This window comes from Podarcis filfolensis (assembly GCF_964270895.1).
Source record: "Podarcis filfolensis genome assembly, chromosome: 2".
In the NCBI taxonomy this organism is placed as follows: domain Eukaryota; kingdom Metazoa; phylum Chordata; class Lepidosauria; order Squamata; family Lacertidae; genus Podarcis; species Podarcis filfolensis.
Window position 1 is genome coordinate 88,619,167 of NC_139605.1, and position 12,463 is coordinate 88,631,629.

Genomic DNA, 12,463 nt, shown 5'->3' on the forward strand with positions numbered 1-12,463 from the left:
TTTGACTAGAAGACCCTTCCCTCTCAACTCCATAATTCTATTATTCCAGAAAAATGGCTCTACTTTAGGCTGCCCTGCTGTCCTAGGAGGAAGGGGGTCTAGTATGGCCTTCCCACCCTAGAGCAGTGGGAAACAAGCCTTGCCTTCTGGCAAGGTGCAAGACCAAACATTTGTTCCATCTCTCATCAGTGGTTCTTGCCCGCTTCAAACTGGAAGGAACTGATCCAGAAAGAGTTGACAGCCTGAACTTCCTTCTTTGATAAAGCAACCAGATATAGCATTCTTGACAAACTGTTGGCACTGTATGAAGGTTAAACCACCAGCAGCAGATGAAGACTGCAAAATGAAAGTATAAACTCTAGGAAGTGTTAACTGTTCCGTATCATCTCCTGCTATCAAACGCAGGGGCAAATGGGTGGCTTGAGTCCAGCAAACAAATTTCGTGTAACCTGTAACAGGGAGTATCACTTTTCTGACTGCTCCTTGTGCCCAAATCTGCGAGTGATTTAGGGTTCAAAACAGTGGTTCTCTGTGTTCCTAGGAGAGTCTATCAATGTTCTTCTATTCATTACTGTAATAAGTGGATAAAGTTCCCTTAAGCTCACTTGTCTGCCGTTATTCATCTTCCCCGGCATTGTGCAGCCACAGGGGAGTGTGGGGTATTTTCTTGGGAAAACTTTGGCTAAGGACCTGACCCGAACAGTGGGCACAGTGGAGAAGTGTCCCAGAGCCCTCTGCAATGCACAGGTTTTGGTGTGGATTCCCTCTGGCGAGGAAACCTGAAGACCACTTGCCACATAGCAGTTCTGATGCCTACCTTGCTATCAGTGTTAAGTTATTAAGATTGAATTCCTGTGCATGCATACCTGGAAGCGAGCACTACTGAGAATAGTAGGACTTACTTTTGAGTAAACATGCAAAGCTTGCTTTAGAGGTGAAAGAACTTTAGGGCCAAAAAACAAACACTACCTTTCCCACTAGCATCACACAACATGAGGATAACTGTTTTTTTGTTGGGGAAAAGTTTTTATTATTGTTCTTATTTTACTTCTCTTTTTTCCAAGGATGTGGAAAAAGTGCATGGTTATCCCTCCCCTGTTTTATCCTCACAACATCCCTGTGAGGTAGGTTAACTTGAGAGGCAGTGACTGGCCCAAGGTCACCTGGTGAGCTTCATGGACTAGTCCAAGCTTCTAACTGCTCAGCTACGCTGGATACACTACTTTAGAATCCATGGCTTCCTCCTTTAAGGTTCACTACCAAGGCAGACTGCACTTTTCCACCACTGCTGATCAAGTTTGTTTTCTTGTTCAACGCAGGAAAACCCCTTCTGGGTGGCTCGGCACTTCCAGGCCCTTCTGCTTAAAAGCCAGCACCTGTAAAAGGTATAAAACGATGGCAGAGGAGACGAATCAAAAAATGATGGCTCTGAAAGAATAAGGCTGGCAAAAGAGAATGAGGCCAGAATAGCTGTGTTGGAACCACTTGATCTCATGAGCTCCAGCAGCTTGCATAGAGGCCCATGGGCAGCAGGGCAGAAAGGATTCACCCCATATCTCTGTGGCTGGGTTCCTTCCTTCATGGGCAGCCAACGAAGCCCTTTGGTATTATGTTCAGGGCTAACAAAAAGGCAGCCTTCTTCAACACGTGGTGTACAGTGGTACCTCGGGTTACAGACGCTTCAGGTTACAGACTCCGCTAACCCAGAAATAGTACCTCGGGTTAAGAACTTTGCTTCAGGATGAGAACAGATATTGCACGGTGGCACTAAAGTGGTGCTTCAGGTTAAGAACAGTTTCAGGTTAAGAACGGACCTCCAGAACAAATTAAGTTCTTAACCCGAGGTACCACTCTACTACACTCTCTCTCAATGCAGACTGACATAGGATAGTTTGATTTAGAGACGTTCAAGGAAGCTAGGACTAGCAGCAGTTGTTTGCCAGGAAAACTAATTCAAACGTGAACAGGCAGCAAAGCAGTATCTTGTAGAGGACAGAGGAAAGCTACCCACATCTGGCATGAGCCTCCTGAAGCATCTCACTGGCTGCTGGTAGACTAGACGGGCCCTTAGTTCTGACCCAGCAAGGTTGCTTCTTATGTTCGTACCCCAGTCCAACCTCTGCTGCTACTGCAGGTGTTTATGTTGCTGCAGCCGCACTGTTCTGCCTCTTCGTTTGGGGGAAAGAGAAAACAGGTGGAGCAGCCAGCACCATCCTTATGGGCTGCTCATGCAAGGGCTGGAGATGCAAGCAAGTGCTTTGCTCCCAGTAAAATTGGAGTGGTGGACAAAAGCAAAGCATCCCCGCTGAAAACTGCTTAACACAACAGGCCGTTTAATTTCTACAACAAGCTACTTGAGTACAGTGTGCTACTAGCAGCACTTGGTCAAACACTAAATGATTTCAGGCCGAAAAGGAAACCAGAAAGGCCCCCCCCCAGGTAGGGGGACAGGGGACCTGCCAGAGATCAAGGACTGCTGCAAAGAAAGCTAATGGTATTTTCAGAGACCAACATAAAAGTCTAGCAGTGAAATCTGAATGGGCAACACAGCCAAGGACCAACAGCTGCAAAAAACGTTAGCTATGAAATGGAGTCCTTCAACCAGTTATTTTCGGTCATGAAAACAGACATATAGTCCAGCTTGCTTACCCATGATAAAAAAAGAACTCCTCCGTTCTTGAAATGCATTCTTCTCTTACAGCTGCACCTGTAGCAAAATAAAGGTTCTTCATTTTTACCTTGCCCTTCAGGTTTTTTGTGCTCAATGTGAAAGAACACCAAAACCCAGAAGTTTCTCAACTTAGGCAGTAAAACCATAAAAAGATCACTAAACATTAACAGCAAAAGCAGAGCTAAATGGCCTCAAGGAATGTGTTGCTTTTTTAAAAAAATAATAAAAAACCCTGTTTCATCCTCAAACTATTTGTTTGTTATTTCCCTCAAACTAAGTTTATGTCATATAGCAGTGGTGTCCAAACTTTTTCAAAGAGGACCAGATTTGATGAAATGAAGGGCCGTGGGGGCTGACCTTTTTTTAGGATTGAAGTTGTTGAGCTTTTTTACTATTTTACCCCAAAGTTGTTGAGTTGTTGTTTTTAGGATTTTACCCTAGGAAATAAACTGCCACAGGGGCCGGATTAGGCCCCTGAGACGGACTTTGGACATACCTGTCATATAGAAGTGCTTCGGCATTTATGTTGCCCACAGACATTCATCTGTCACTCTCTGACAGATGTTTTGTCACCCTCTCTGTGCCAACATGTGTGTGACATGCTATTGCTTTGATGCTGTAAAGAGCGATCCAAAACTCCCCTAACTTGACACCAGCACTTCTTGCGCCTTACAAAAGTCTGTCTCCACTTGTGTGGTGCATGCGGTCTATAAAGAGTTAACAGTTTTAGGCTTTATATCCCTCAACCGATTACACCCTCTAGTATAAACAGCCCTGAGACTGTGCCAATAATGTGACATTTAAGACACCTACACATGGCACAACAAGAGCGATTATGTTAAGGCGTTTGCATCAGGCATGGCATTTGCTTTAACAAAACTGTCGCTCTTCCCTCTGCAAAGATGTGCATACAGTCTTCTACTCGCCCGCCTACTTGCTGGGTGAGAGTCCTAACAGAAAGCTTGGCTGTTCTGCTTTGTATCCTGGGCTGATGGGCTTTTGTTATTCCCCAGGCAAATGGTCACTGCTCCTTTTTCACATAAGCTGGGGGGGGGGGCGGCAGAGAGAGAAAAGAAACAACCACAAACATATCCCAAGAGGGAATTTTTTGAAAAGCAAAAAAAGCAGGAACACACTGCTTACCAGGGCATTTGCAGTTAATGGAGAGGCAACTTGCAGGCAAAGTTCCAAGGCAAAACAAGAGATCCCTCTACTTCGGTCCTATAATATTATGGCTAAAGGGCTTGTATGATTCCAAGGAAGCTTCACCCTCTTGCAGGAGAAGACATCACTGCATGATGGAAAAACTGGTCTATCTTCTCCCCACCACTTTTTTGCCTCTTAGCTGTAAATGTAAAAGACCAGAAGGAATTAGGTGATCAACAAGGCCTCTTCTCCAATGAGAAAGCAACAACCGCTTGCTATATGCATAACTGTGGAAAGAGCGCTCCGTACTTAAGTGTCGTGCCCATCCACCAATGCCACCCCTACTACCCTCCCCCAGCCATAGAGAACACAAACAATGTTCAGGACACCCTGACAGCTTACCAGAAGGTTCACAGGGAGAGGTTCAGTGATGGTGGAAAGTCTACGCAGGAAAACAATAGGCTCATCAACATTACCAGCCTGTGCAGCCACAGGGGAATGTTGGGTGTTTGAGCATGTGGTTTGTTCAGGGTGGCAGAGAGGCCCAACAGTTAGAGCAGCACCCCATGTGAAGAGTTTATGCTCCAGAACCCCCTACAATGCTCAAGAGTTTTATGGCAGACAAGCAGATGCAGGAAAGGCCTCTGTGACCCTGAAGATACGACGCTGTAAAGCCAATCAATTTTGTTTTCAGGACAAACATATTGAATATGAAGCTGTCTTATATCAAGCCCAGGGTTGTGTGTGCTTTGACTGGCAACAACTCTCCAGAGTTCTCAAACACAAGGCATTTCTCGTGCTGCTGAGCCAAGGCCTCTCCTTCCAGTCAACAACACAATAAAAGCGGCAGTAGAAAAATGGCATTTTCTTTTGCTCCAATGATTTTAGTGCTGCAAGGAGGCCAGGCAGCTCCTCCATCTATGTCAAAATAATGGCACAAGGAACATTCAGTTTTGTCTATCCTGTTGCCAGCCAAGCATACATTAGCTCTTTGCCTCTGATACCAGCTTCAGATATATGAATCTCTAACAGATTCAAGAAACTTTAAAACTGGACGAAAGATTGTTCTCCCTTTGGCTGGCATCTTTGGAGTACCCTGTGGCTACTGTAATAGCCTCCAGAAGGGAATTGGTGTTGCGAAAGGACCGCTTTCAGAAACCCTTCCATCTCTGGCAGAGAAAGAAACTACTGGAAAATGTAGCCCAACAGCTGAATTCTGAATCACGATGCTGCGGGAAGGATACAGCGGTCACATCTATCTCAAAAGAAATCACTCCTACTGAAGACAACTGTGAGATGGCAAAGTGGGCAAGCCTCAGTGCTTATTTATTTTCCCTCATAGCTGAGTTTTCAGACAGGGATAACATCACATCACAGGCTTCTAGGAGTGTGACAGACGAAAAAGCCAACATTAGGACTGATATAAAAAAGCTGCAAGTTGTTCAACTGTTTTCCTGTGGTGGCTAAAATATATTCAACCTTTCCTCCAAGGAATTCAAGGCTACATACATGGCCCTTTTGTTCTCATAACAACCCTGTGAGGGGGGAAAGAGACCAAGTTCAAGGTAACCCAGGTAGTTTTGTGGCCAAGTTGAGGACCTGAACCTTGGTCTCCCCAGTTCTAGTTTGGCACCTTGGCCATTACACCACACCAGCTCTGAAATATGTAGTTTAGGGTGTGATGAGTTTTCACTTGGTTTCTCAGCAACCGCCTGTTGAGATCATGAAATTGCATCTTCTGCCTCCATTTAAGAGTTCAGGATTTTTCCATATTCTCCACATAGAATTAAAAAGGATCTTAAAGTGCAAACGTTTCTTTGGTGTTGGCTGATGGATGGATTTTGCCCCCTTGAAGAGGATTTGATTGTTGTGTTTCAAAGAGATACTTTCCAGGCGCTCTGTGAGTTTTCTCCTTGCCTGGTAGCATGGAGGATCCTCCATTTCTGTGAGCTGCCTGACACAATCAATTATACACCAGGCCAGCACCCTCAAGTCCACCTCCTCTATTCTTTGCTTGTGTCACATTATTATCTGAATATGGAACAGTGTTTAAAATATGGAGGCCGCTGGCTTAATGTTGAGGCGTTAAATCAGGGTAACCTTTAAGCCCTTGCCATTTCTATCAAACAAGCAAGTCCTGCCCCCGATTTTTCAGTCGTGGGATGTTGTGGACAGAATGGGGGAATTCGACTAGCAAGACCCAAGTATTATTTCCAACCACTTGCATTGCTTAAAATGTCACAAATAAGCATTTACACTTGATTTAGAGGCCAAAACCTAAACCCCATCCAGTCATAACTTCTCAGGCTTCACTGAAATGAGGGAGTCTGGTCCTTGGCAACTCACATTCCACTGACATGAAGGGATTAGCAAATTTGTCAGAAGCCAAACAAATGAATAAGCATTACCCTGAGCTCCTTACCCTGAGCAGCTGTTTCCAAACTGTACTTCTAAGTCCAGAGGCAAATGGTCTGCATCCTGTGGAGCAAAACATATCAATTTTATTTTTTCATTTTGCTTTTAAAACTTGCACACTGGTTTCAGACAATTTTCTTGAATAACAACTGAATCACAATCCCCATGACAATTTATTATTCAAAAGGAACAAGAGTCCAGTTTGGAGGGAAAAGGCTTCATCTTGTTACTAGATAAAAAATACAATCTTGTCTTTGAGAGTTCATCTGTTTTGTGCAAAATGAGGACAATGCGGAATTAAATCAAGACCCAAATTTAATTCTAGTGAATTCAGCAGCCTCATTTCAGTCTTGGGATAAACAAGACATTTAGAAAACCAGACATTACAGTTTGTGGCACAAAGTTATTCTGCTCAACATATGTTGGGGCGGTGTTGTACACACAATTTCAGATAACTGGGATTTCTGGCTTACTAAGGTTCACGTAACAGGATTCTAATGGGCATTTTAAGAACTTCAAATACCACCAAAATATCATATATTTCTTATTGCAATCTACTCAACCAACAAGCCTACTTCCAGTTCTACAGCAAATATATTGCAAGGGAATGCAGTGATGCAAACAAGCCATGGCAAGGCTTGGGCTTGCACACTTCTCCCTCCCTCTTCCTTTTGCTGCTGAAAGGAGATCAGATGCATCTACTTTTAAACTAACCACAGTTCCCATTATGTTCAAAGATGGGAAGGTGTGCCACAAAAGAATGGGGGTGCGAGGGGAAGTGTGGAAAACCCACAGCTCATCTTCACATGGGATAGCAGCAAGTAGTAGATTACTGCTGTGTCTAAATCAGGCCTAAAGCTTGTCTTCCAAAACATATTTGAGCAGTAGTACTTTGACAGTTAATCCACCATCTGCTTTCCCCAACTGGATTCATCACTGACACGTCTGTCCAGCTCCAGATGAAAGTAGACGTGACTTTAAGCACATTTTTGCATCATGCGCTTGCAACTGCCAATATCTTTGTTTACAAAAACAATTGCAGGGCCATGGATGGTTAATGCTTTCCTCCAATGTCATTTTCCAAGTGAAAATTCCCCCAACCAACTCCCCCCTTGAAAACCACCCTATACACAAAGCTATTATGTCACAATTTTTAAAAAATATTTAAAGTTGGGAAAACAGTGCAAGGTGGAAAAGGTTAAACCTCTTTCTCAATCCTCATCTGGATTCCTCTGCAGCCCCTGGCTGCTTTGTCAACAAAAATTTGTAGGCTGTCACAAAAAATCCCTGAATTTTTAAAAAAAGTGCTCTAAGTCACATTTAGCTTGACCCTCACTCTCCCCAGGAATGACCCTAGATGATAATCTGCTAGCTGCAGCATACCAAACTGTTGCCATTGTGTTCAACTGCACGTGAAGAGCAGCATCAAATTTCCACTATATTAGCGAATTCATCTTTACTTGCTTCAGAGCATTCAAACAATGTGGTCCAGCAGACAAAGCACACCTTCTTTTACAGGGGGGAAAAATCCCTTACATTTTTGTGTGTGTGCATACTTAACACTCTGCAAGAAACATCCAGCCCAGAAAGTATTTTACATGTCCTAGAGGTGCTTGTTGGAATCCCAACTTTGCACAACAAATGTCATGGAGATGAAGGACAACTATTTCAACATGAAGTTATCTTATATTGAATCAGATCATCAGTACATCTAGCCCAACATTGTTTACTCCGACTGGTGTCGGGCAGATTTTAGGGACGTGCTGAATTTCTGAATGAACGCTATTGGCCACAGGAACATACTGAATTTCTGAATGACTACCAGAATGCATCAAGTCGAGAGGGATGTGTTGCCTATGTAGTGATTTTCAGGGGCCAAAATGACCAAGCAAAAAACTATTGCCCTTCCAAATAGCCACAGCAAGGTGTTGGGCAAAGGTTGTATGCTGCCCAATCACCTCCAGTCATTTCTACCCTCACCTGCAATCAAGAGTTGCAAAATGGTGATAGGTGTGTCAAAGTCTCCCACTCACCCCTACAAACACTTGACAATGCACTTGGTATTTTATGCAGCCAAGGGTAGAAGGAGAGATTTAACAAGATACATCCTATGCCAGTGACCATTTGGAAGGGCAATCTTTTGACATTTAAAGATGGTCACCCATCCACCCCAAAATAATAAAAAAATTGTGTAAAAAACTAATCACATTTGATTAATTCATTCCAATTGCCATTCGGAAATTCACTATAACCCTATAGGAATCTGGGCATTCTAGTAGCCTCCCTCATTTTAGCACATTGCAAGACTTTATTATTATTTCATTATTTATTAAACAAGGTCCTTTTAAGTGGCTTGAACTTGGGACGTTCTGTGCGCAAAAGTACTAATTTGGATTCCACAATAGCAACTGTGTACACACCCTTCTGAGGAAGTCACATGCAGGAGTAGACAGAACTCAGACTAAGTCTCATATCGGATCAGTCAGGCTCATGGGATTTTATACCTGCAATCATAAAGAAATGAATCAAGCAAGCAACCAACAAGACTGCAGGCACACGCTTACCATTGTGCATATGAATCAGATAACCACACCATGCCTAACACTGGCTTCGTTTCTTTTCAAGAGAAGAGGTCTCAGGTGTTTACATCTCAACACAAAGAAACTTTGCGCCTCCTTGATTGAAAAGTCACATGCAGCCTGAGAACGGGAGAAATGCGAGGTTAGGGACAGCTGTACAATTCAGCTATTCTGCAGATTTCAGATTTCCTGAAAGCTGAGCTTCAGAATCGACAACTCCACAATGAGAAAGATTTCCTTTTCAGACAGGGATAACTTTATATCATCACAAGCTCAGCTCTAGACAACTCTGGCAAAATGCACATGGTAAAAGCAACTTCATTTCTCTTCCTAGTGGTGACATCTAGCGGACAACACACAAAACTTACCGGTACTTGGGGTGGGCATTTCCCCCCTTAACTTCATGGGGTGGTAGGTATCCAGTGCTGGCCAAATACAGAGTAGACCCACAGAAAATAAAACACATGACTAAGTTGGCTCCATTAATTTCAGTGTGTCTACTCTGTATCAGACCAGTATCTATATCTATACCCAATGGATCACTGCCTCTGCAGGCGAGGGCCTCCTGCAGATCACATCTTATCAGGAGATCTGCTGGCATGGACATTTAGCATGGTGGCACCTTCTCTTTGAAATTTCCTTCACTTGAATATTAGACAGGTGCCCTCTCTGTGGTTTTTTTCAGCACCTACTGGCTGCATCTGTTTTGTCTCCCCTGAGCTCCTTTAGAAGGGAGGGCAGAATATTAATCTTGCAAATACATCTTACAATAATTTGTTGGGGACCACATGCTGGCAATCAAAAACAAGCAAGCTGGAGCCAAGAGTTGGCCATCCCCTTCTCTCTTTGCACCCTCTTTTCTACTCTCCTTGCCAACCACATGAAATTGGGGCCAGGAAGGGCAGGAATGTAGACAAGGGGCTCCACACCCTTCACAGAAAATACATGAGGGCAGGGAGTGAAGAGGAACTTATAGGATCTGTAACTTCTTGGTACTGTACTTGAAAGAATTCTCGACCAACCTTACCTATACAAAAATACCTTATGTATATTTCACGCAGGAATGCAAACAAATCCACGGTTAGTTTTTGCAATTCCCTGCTCTCTCCCCTCAACTTTCTGCAACCAGTACAATATGCACCCCAAAATACACACCCCTTTAAATCAACCAACTTGCTCCAATTGGGACCAGAGGCTCGTAAAGCACAGGCCGGAGTGGCTCCGTACTCGCCCTCCTCTCGTGTTCTTCTCCTGCAAAAAAATAAAGGATGCGATTCAAAACGTTTAAGGCCGTGCAACTCATCAATACACTCGTCTTTCTCAACCTACAGTGGGGAGGCTCGCTTTACTGGGCTGCTACGCACCAACAGCCCGTGTAGAGTCCGGGGGGGGGCGGGGAGGCAGTTAAAATCGCAAAAAAAGCTAAGACAGAAAGGAGCCAACCAATAAGTAAAAGTTCCTGGCTGTGCACAAGCGCCCCCGGGACACATATCACAAGCTCACTTCTGCTTAGGAGCGGCAGCCGTAGAGGATTGCAAGGGATCCTACGGAAAGAGTCCGCGCTACTCACCATCATCGCACCTCTGAAGCCGGTAGCGAGGAAAGAGAAAGCAGAAGCGCCTGCGCAAACTTTGACCGAGGTTTCCCGCGGGCGGGGGAAGAGCTCCTCTCGCGAGACCGAAATCTCTTTCGGGAAATGTTGTTTTTTATAACTTAAATCCTCCGCTTCAGTACAGATGCAAATACTGTAGTCTCGAACGCTTTTCACTGAACTGTAGTTTAATTAATGCAGCCTGCAGAAAAACAGCCTCACCGTCGTTTCCGAACTTGCCTCCTCCTTTGGGCAGACCCTAAATGCACTAAAAACGAAAGAGCAAGACCTGTTATAAGAAGATCATTGAGGCTTACTTCTGAGTAAGAGCGTTTATGATCCTGCCTAAGCAAATACCGCGGTGCAACTGACAGGAACAGCATGTGTGATTCATCAGAGTCGAGTTTGCTTTTCCCTTTAGCAAAAACTAAATATTCATAATTGTACAATTACTGTTTTGTACAATTATTATTTTGTATAATTGTTACTTTGTATAGGCACAGACGTCCTTACTACACAAATCAACGAATCATGCTTATTCAGAGTGAGTCCCAGTGACTGCAATGTGGACTTAAATGCAATCTTTGAATGTTTACTCAAAAGTAAACGCTTCTGAATACGGAGGGGGCACATTCTCCAGTGAATGGGCACTAGGTTCTGCAGTTTGGGCAGGGTAGCCTTTGTTTCATTTTCAAGTTGATGGAAAGGAACGTTCACGAATAAAAAGAGTCCCACTTGATCAGACTAAAGACCCTTCAAGTCCAGCATCCTTCTAGTTCTCAAAGAGGCTAGTCAGATGCCGGTGGGAAACTCACAAGCACAAGAGCATTCTCCGCTCCTGTCGTTTCCAGAAACTGGTATTCAGAGACCAGCACTCTAACCATTAATTCACACTGCCTAGTTGTATCATTTTGCATTTCTTAAGCTCAGGGATGGAATATGTGTGGCCTGCCAGCTCCCAGCAGCCCTAGCCCGTGGGGCCAGTGACCAGGGATGATGAGACCTGGAGCCCAATAGCATGTGGGTAGTCACAGGTATTCCACTCGCCTTGCTTGCTTTAGCTCCTGCACTGTGAACTCATTACATAACACAGAATTTAATGGCTGGAGCACACTGCATTTGCTACAAGGGTGTTGGTTAAAGCAGACACTTGGGCAGGACTGGGTGTTCCTCATCCCAGCAAGAGTATGTATTACTTATCCTATAGCTTGATATTACAGTGGTACCTCGGGTTAAGTACTTAATTTGTTCCGGAGGTCCGTTCTTAACCTGAAACTGTTCTTAACCTGAAGCACCACTTTAGCTAATGGGACCTCCTGCTGCTGACACCGCGCCACCGGAGCACGATTTCTGTTCTCATCCTGAAGCAAAGTTCTTAACCTGAAGCACTATATCTGGGTTAGCGGAGTCTGTAACCTAAAGCATATGTAACCCGAGGTACCACTGTATATGCATCAATAAATGAGCCCATGCATGTTATTAATGGACTTCACTTCCACATAGCAGAGGAAGAGTACAGCTTTCTTCCCTCCACATCACCAATTACAATGTCTGGGGTAAGAAGAACCTAGTGTGGAGTTCCAAGTCCGGAAATAATCTAGGCCTGTTGGATTATTCCAACAAGACTACTGGATGCCTACAAAACCACCACTGAAGCACTATTTCTGGGTTAGCGGAGTCTGTAACCTGAAGCGTATGTAACCTGAAGCGTATGTAACCTGAGGTACCACTGTATTATTATTGCTGTACATCTCCATACCTCTAACTTTCCTGCAGTGGTGGAATTAGGATGTAGAGCTTCATAATGATTGGAGATCCAAGTGAAATAATATATTCCACCCAGGACAGGAATCTCTTGTCATAGGTAAGCTGTTCCCCACTCTCCCAGCAGCATCCCCATGGGGATAGTGAGGTGTGCCTTGGCCCCATCTAAAGGTACCGTAGGTAGGGATATGGTAAGTGGCAGAGTGGCAGAGATGGCAGTGGAAGGTGAAGCTATTTGAGGCATCCAGTTAAGAAGACCACTGGCAGCATTAAATGATGAACCAGCAAGCAAATCAG

At 44.2% G+C, this 12,463-nt stretch overlaps 1 long non-coding RNA gene across 1 annotated transcript; it reads right to left on the reverse strand.

Annotated features, from left to right (window-relative positions):
* Window positions 1-1,005: 1,005 nt before the first annotated feature.
* LOC310755341 lies at window positions 1,006-10,493 on the reverse strand. The gene is made up of 6 exons (XR_014544307.1): window positions 10,382-10,493; window positions 9,967-10,062; window positions 8,797-8,931; window positions 6,240-6,295; window positions 2,650-2,707; window positions 1,006-1,376 (listed from the first exon to the last, which is right to left on the reverse strand). It is a non-coding gene; the product is annotated as an uncharacterized lncRNA (long non-coding RNA).
* Window positions 10,494-12,463: the final 1,970 nt, after the last annotated feature.